Below are 7589 nucleotides of genomic sequence, written 5' to 3' on the forward strand. Positions count from 1 at the left end.
TGGGGTGGAAGCCTTTTTCGTTAATTTCTAGCAAACGTATTGTCGGTGTGACATGAAAGCGGGTAGGCCCTTGAGCATGCATAGCCATATGGTAAAATGATTTATGGCAAAGCTTCTTGTTTCCCAGCTCTAAGAGTAGCCATCCTCCCCACGCAAAATAAAAAAACAGAGTGGCCTTTCTCTCACAGAAGCGGGGTCACTAGCGTAGTGAGCCTAATGGGTGAGGATGGTCCATCATGTCCACTCCCTACTGAGTGCACTTGGAGCAAAATTCCCTACTCTATGGTTCTATTCTGTGAAAAATCCTAAGGGTGCATTCCCTACGAAACCGTAGGAAGAATTTAACAACCTACGTAGGAAGAATTCCCTACATTTCCATTCCTTGGAAAATCCGAAGGTTTCAATGAATGATGCCCTCGGTATGTCTTGATTGATTTTAATGTTTGGTCACACCATCCCCGACTATGTCGAATCCTAAGCGTTCACACTTGTGGTCATAATATTGATTAATAGTTCTATTTCATGGTAGAGAGGTCCATTACTTGTTACCCATACTCAATGATGCCTTCTCAATGGCACACACACTAGAACCAAAAGACTTGTCAACCTTAATCCTCTCAAATCCCATGGCCGAAGCAAGATTATTGGTAGGAATAAGGAAAACTCATCGGTGCTAAGCAAATAACGAGGAGCAGACTTGTGGAGGAACACAACAAGATAGGAGAAAAAAGAACAAGAATAAATGCCATAGTTACCGTGATATCTCTAGAGATACTACATCACAACTTAAGTTTGGTCAAAGAGGAAACTCTTAACAAAGTGACCTTCAAAATAGAAGAGATACAATACACATACATTAGCTATATATTTTAGGAAAAGAGTCATTCTCTCACCTTAGGTCTGCAACTTGGTTCATACACCTTCAATAGATCTATTTTCCTTTTGTGGCTTCAACAGGGCATGTCTTCTGGCATAGAGTTATGATCAATGCCAGAAGAAGCAGGCGAGTAAGATGAGGTTGGAAGAGGGACTGATGATGGTGGGGATGTATGGCCGTCGATGATGCGGTTTGTGGAAGGGAGGGAAGACAATGGCAAGAAGGAGGGGATGCACAGTGTTATGTTTTGGATGGATGATTGAGGGGAGAAAAGAAGAAAATAAATAGCAGGCACTCAGGGACACACTTTAAATGCACTGCGGTCTTTGGAAGTTAGTACTATCATATCGTGAAGAAAAAATTAATGTTACTAGTGGTCTAATGTGATACTAGACTATTACTTGATTTCTCCGCTACCACTACTGCACCATAGATATTATGTCTTAGCCTGCCATGTCAGGTTAGATGATAAAACCTTCTCTTATATTAGATACAATCTCCACTCCACGACTAATTAGGTCCAACAAGACACATCACACACAGTCGACCTGAAAGTGTTTGCAAAACATATGTCACTCACACAAGCCCAATTGTGTGCATTGGCAAAGTAGTGGCCAAAAGCCTAGCGCGCGATGTGAACCATGTCACATGGTTGGCCCAAAAGATAAGTGTGCAATGTGAGCTATCACATTGTCGTGATTATTATTGAGTTTGTGTTCGCGATGTGCACCCCATGTGTTTTTTTGTGGGTTATGTAAGCATGTTCACCGTCGCATCCCAGATTTTTTCCCAAATCATGAATATTGAAAGTTTCACAAGGAATTAGAATTTTCCTAATAATACTTGTTTTGGCTTGCTACTAATTAGGGTTTAACTAGGATTGAGTGTTTGTTTGAATGTTGATCTTGTTTGATTTGAAGTAAAATTCCAAAAACATAAAGTATTTAAAACCCTATTTCTAAAAGAAACCCTAAAAGCCCTTTCAGAAAATAAGAAGAGACCCTATAGGGGAAAATCAAGGAATTAAAAAATCCTCCAAATAAATTTGCAACAGAAATAATTAAATCTTTGAGAGAAAGACAAATTTAGTGAAATAAGTCAAACAAGAATATTAATAGAGCCTATATAAAATAATGGCAGAAAATAATTAATCAAAAGGACCTAGATAAATGTCCAACATTCACAAAGTTTCCAACTTGAATTTAAAAATGCTTTGTTTTGAAAATAAATTCAAAGATAGCATGAACGAATTAAGAAAAAAACAAAAAAACGAAATTTGAAAGAGCATGTGAAAGAACATGCGGTGCCCCCATGTCTGGTTTTGGTAATTGATGGCAATCTCTATGGACTAATGGTTGCCTCGAGTTATATTTGAAGGGTTTGTCCATAGGATTTTCTTGAAGTCCATGTGTTGGTTTCAAGGAGTTTATGTGATGACCAAAGTGCTAGTCAAGGAATTATCCAAAGATGGTCATGTGGAATACATGATACAAGGTTGATCAAGACTAAGTTCAAAGAGTGATTCAAGTCGATCAACACACAAAGTGTACAAGATGTATCGAGATGGGTCAAGTGATCCCATGGTATGGCAAGCATTGTCCATGACACTTTGTGTACGAACATATGGTCTATGTGAGAGTTGTTTGTGGGTTAGGTACGTTTGCATGGGCTTCCGTCAAGAGGGATATCTCATACAAACCATGGAGGATGACATCAAGTGGTGATCGTCATCAAGATTGCGGTGTGCAAGTTCAAGTGGTGCATCACGAAGAGATCAAGTGCTTGATGCTTGCCGTCCATTGTAGTGACAATGGACTTGTGAAGATGTGCCAAAGAGTGGCTCACCCATAGTGGAGTATGGGGGAGCTATCAACTAGTCTTCATCGAGCTAACGCAATCAAGAAAGGTGGTCCAACTTGAGGAAGTCAAGATCTACATCATCTAGCTCAAGTGGACTTTGTGCAATTCAAAGGTGCAAGGCAAAGGTTTTTCCTTGATAGGTTTTCTATTTCACTGGTCTCATGGTGGTAGTTGGGAGACCGTGTTATAGGATCAATTGCTGTACTATTAAGGGGGGCTCTTAGTTGGTAGCTTGATCGTATCGTTTGTAGAGAGCTTAAACCATTGCCTCCTTGCATCATCTTTCTTGGTTCTTGTTTGGTGTTTCTCCTTATGAGATTTGGAGCTTATGGTCATCTTCATGACAAGCTCTAGTTCATAGAAAATGGAGTTCATTTATGCATCTTCTATGATGTTTTCGATGTTGAAGTTTGTCCCGGTTCTTCATTCATAGAGGTTTCACATCGTTGTTGGGTAGTTCTTGTCGTCCTCTATCCAGCAAGCTTGAGTTTGCTTAATTCGGAGCTCACATACAGAGGTTACGATAGATCAGGTTTTATTGTTTCCATTTGTTTGCTTGGGCTTCATTGTAGCATCCCAAGCGGTAGTACCGCTTATGGACAGCAGTACCGTGGGGCAGTGTCGCGCGTGGTACCACTGCTTTCGGGGTTGCATTTTTTCGTGTCGGCTTGCGCGGCAGTGGGATGGTAGCATGAGTGGTAGTACCGCTTACAAGCGGTAGTACCTCCCCTACACAACAGCTCCACTTCCGCTTCCCTTTCTAGATGTTGCGTGTTCTCAGCGGTAGTAGAGCGGTTGTGGTGGGCAGCACTATCGCATGTAGGCGGTAGTACCGCTGGCTCCAGCGGTAGTGCCGCTGATGCGTCTCTGCCCCACCCCCTGTTTTGCTCTCCCACCTTAGTGCCCTGTGTTGCGACCCCAGCGGTAGTACTGCTCCGGCAGCACTACCGGCTCATGGTCTTGCACCATCGCACTGCACTATGTGCACTACCGCCCAGGCGGTAGTACCGCTCCTCTGAGCGGTAGTACCGCTTGTGTGCAGGCTGAGCACATAAGAGTTGGATTCGGGAGTACCTATAAAACGAGGTCTTCTTACCCATTGAACCTCATTCTTCCAGCTCATCTTCTTCCCCCATTATTGACTTTCTTCGAGCTTGCTATCTCTCAATCCCTCCATGGATTCTTGCTAGTTTTTTTGGGGGGTGGAGGAGATCTAGATCTACGTTTCCACCAATCACTTTCTCCTCTATGTGAGGGGAACTCCTTGGATCTAGATCTTGGATTTCTATGTGTTCTCTTCTTCGTTCTTCCTCTCATTTTCCTCCCTAGCATTAGTAGCTTATCACCCTTGGGTGCTTGGTACTCTTGAGCCTGTTCCTCTTGGGTGCTTGGGCGCCCTAGACGGTTGGTGGTGCCTCGGAGCTCAATCATTGTGGTGGAAAGCTTCAGGAAAGTGTTGGGATCTCCAATTAGGTTGTGGAGTGACATGGCTTAGCATTGCGTCGGTTTTTTCCCAAAGAGGAAGGGATGATGCAGCACATCTACGGTAAGTATTTCCCTCAGTTATGACACCAAGGTTATCAATCCAGTAGGATAACCAAGCAAAACTATGTAAACGGTACCTGCACACAAACAACAAATACTTGCAACCCGACGCGTAAGAGAGGTTGTCAATCCCTCTACGGTAAAAAGATAGATAAAATTGTGGTAGATTGGATAAATAGATGCAGAAACATGAAATAAAATAAGTAAAGAAATAGTTCAACAAGGTATTTTTGGGTCTTTGGAAATATAAATCTGTAAACAATATGATAAAAGATAGACCCAGGGCCCTGTAGATTTCACTAGTGGCTTCTCTCAAGAAAGTAGCATGTGATGGGTAAACAAATTATTGTTGGGCAATTGATAGAAGAGCAAATAATTATGACGATATCCAAGGCGGTGATCATGTATATAGGCTCACGTCCAAGATTAGTAGACCGAAACGATTCTGCATCTACTAATATTAGTCCAGACATCAACTGCTATCCAGCATGCATCTAGTGTATTAAGTTCATGGAGAAACGGAGTAATGCAATAAGAACGATGACATGATGTAGACAATATCTATTCATGTAGGAATAGACCCCATATTTTTATCCTTAATAGCAACGATACATGTGTGCCTCACTACCCCTTCTGTCACAAGGTGAGGACACCGCAAGATCGAACCCATCAGAAAGCACCTCTTCCCATGGCAAGAAAAATCAACCTAGTTGGCCTAACTAAACCAAAGATTCGGAGAAGAAATACGAGGCTATAAAAATCATGCATACAAGAGATCAAAGAAGACTCAAATAATATTCATGGATAGATCTGATCATAAACTCACAATCCATCAAATCCCAACAAACACACCACAAAAAGTCATTACATCAAATAGATCTTCAAGAACATCAAGGACAACATTGTATTGAGAATCAAAAAGAGAGAAGAAGCCATCTAGCTACTACCTATGGGCCGTAGGTCTATGGAGAACTACTCACACATCATCAGAGGAGCACCAATGATGATGATGAACCCCTCTATGATCGTGTTCCCCTGCGGCAAGGTGCCGGGATAGGGATCTAGATTGGATCTCGTGGTTCTGGAACTTGAAGCGGCTGTAATTGTGTTTCGTCGACTCCCCTAGGGTTTTTGGAATATTTGGGTATTTATAAAGCTGAGAGGCGATGCAACAGAGCTCCATGGGCCCCACGATCCACCAAGGTGCGTCAGGGCTCTCTGGCGTGCCCTGGTGTATCATGGTCCCCACGGGCCTTCCTGATACGTCTCCAACGTATCTATAATTTTTTATTGTTCCATGCTGTTATATTATCATTCTTGGATGTTTTATCATCATTTTATAGCAACTTTATATCATTTTTAGGGACTAACCTATTGACATAGTGCCCAGTGCCAGTTGTTGTTTTTTGCTTGTTTTTTACTTCGCAGAATATCAGTACCAAACGGAGTCCAAATGCAATGAAAGTTTTTGGAGATTTTTCTGGACCAAAAGACATCTAGTGGGCCAAAGAAGTTCGAGAGGGGAGGTCCATGGTGGGCACAACCCACCAGGGCACGCACAGGAGCCCGGGCGCGCCCAGGGGGTTGTTTCCCCCACGGAGACCTCCCACACTGCCTCTTCGCCCTATAAATTCCCAAATATTCTAGAAACCCTAGAGGAGTCGATGAAAAACAACTCCAGCCGCCGCAAGTTCCAGAACCACGAGATCCAATCTAGACACCATCACGGAGGGGTTCATCATCCTCATTGGTGATTCTCCGATGATGAGTGAGTAGTCCAGCATAGGCCTACCGGTCCCTAGGCAGTAGCTAGATGGATTCTTCTCTCTTTTGGTTCTCAATACAATGGACTCTTGGAGATCTATTTGATGTAACACTTTTTGCGGTGTGTTTGTTGGGATCCGATGAACTTTGAGTTTATGATCAGATCTATATCCAAGAATATTATTTGAGCCTTCTTTTGATCTCTTATATGCATGATCATTTATAGCCTCATATTTCTTCTTCAAATCTTTGGTTTAGTTAGGCCAACTAGATCGATTTTTCTTGCCATGGGAAGTGGTGTTTTGTGATGGGTTTGATCTTGTGGTGTTCTTTCCGAGTGACAAAAGGGGTAACAAGACACACATGTATCATTGCTATTAAGGATAACAAGATGGGGGCTATTCCCACATGAATAGATCTCATCTACATCATGTCATCGTTCTTATTGCATTACTCCGTTTCACCATGAACTTAATACACTAGATGCATGCTGGATAGCGGTCGATGTGTGGAGTAATAGTAGTAGATGCAGGCAGGAGTCGGTCTACTAATCTTGGACGTGATGCCTATATATTGATCATTGCCTTGGATATCGTCATAATTTTTTATCTTCTATCAACTGCCCAATAGTAATTTGTTTACCCACCGTATGCTATTTTCTCGATAGAAGCCACTAGTGAAATCTACGGGCCCCGGGTTTATTATTTATCATATTTGCTTTGAGATATATTTTTGTTTGCTTTTATTTTCAGATCTATTATTCCAAAAACCCAAAACTACCTTGAAGCACTTTTTGTTACTTATTTTATTTCGCATTTTATCGAGATCTATTTATCCAATCTACCACAAATTTATCTATCTGTTTACCGTGGATGAATTGACAACCCCTCTTACGCATCGGGTTGCAAGTATTTGTTCCTTGTGTGTAGGTAACATTTACATAGTGTTGCTTGGTTCTCCTACTGGATTGATACCTTGGTTTCATAACCAAGGGAAATACCTACCGCAGCTGTGCTGCATCATCCCTTCCTCTTTGTGGAAATACCGACGTAGTTCAAGCGACATCACTTACCTCGTCCACTTCCTTGGCTCCCAAGTTGTCTTATGGTCCCAAAAAATATCCAAAAAGTTTTGCTGCATTTGGACTCAGTTTGATATGGATATTCTGTGAAGTAAAAGACAAGAAAAAACTATAACTGGCACTTGGCACTATGTCAATAGGTTAGTCCCAAAAAATGATATAAAGTTGCTATAAAATGAATATAAAACATCCCAGAATGATAATATAACAACATGGAACAATAAAAAATTATAGATACGTTGGAGACGTATCAGCATCCCCCAACTTAATTCCTACTCGTCCTCGAGTAGGTAAATGATGAAAACAGAACTTTTGATGTGGAATGTTGCCTAAAATGTTCATCACATATTCTTTTCTTTAGTAGCATGGATGACTTTTAGATGGTTCAAAGTAATATTCTATATTTTACATGAAGACTTCAATACTCAAACATATTAGCAAGCAACCATGTCTTTCAAAATA

This window comes from Triticum aestivum, chromosome 1B (assembly GCF_018294505.1).
Source record: "Triticum aestivum cultivar Chinese Spring chromosome 1B, IWGSC CS RefSeq v2.1, whole genome shotgun sequence".
Classification (NCBI taxonomy): Eukaryota; Viridiplantae; Streptophyta; class Magnoliopsida; order Poales; family Poaceae; genus Triticum; species Triticum aestivum.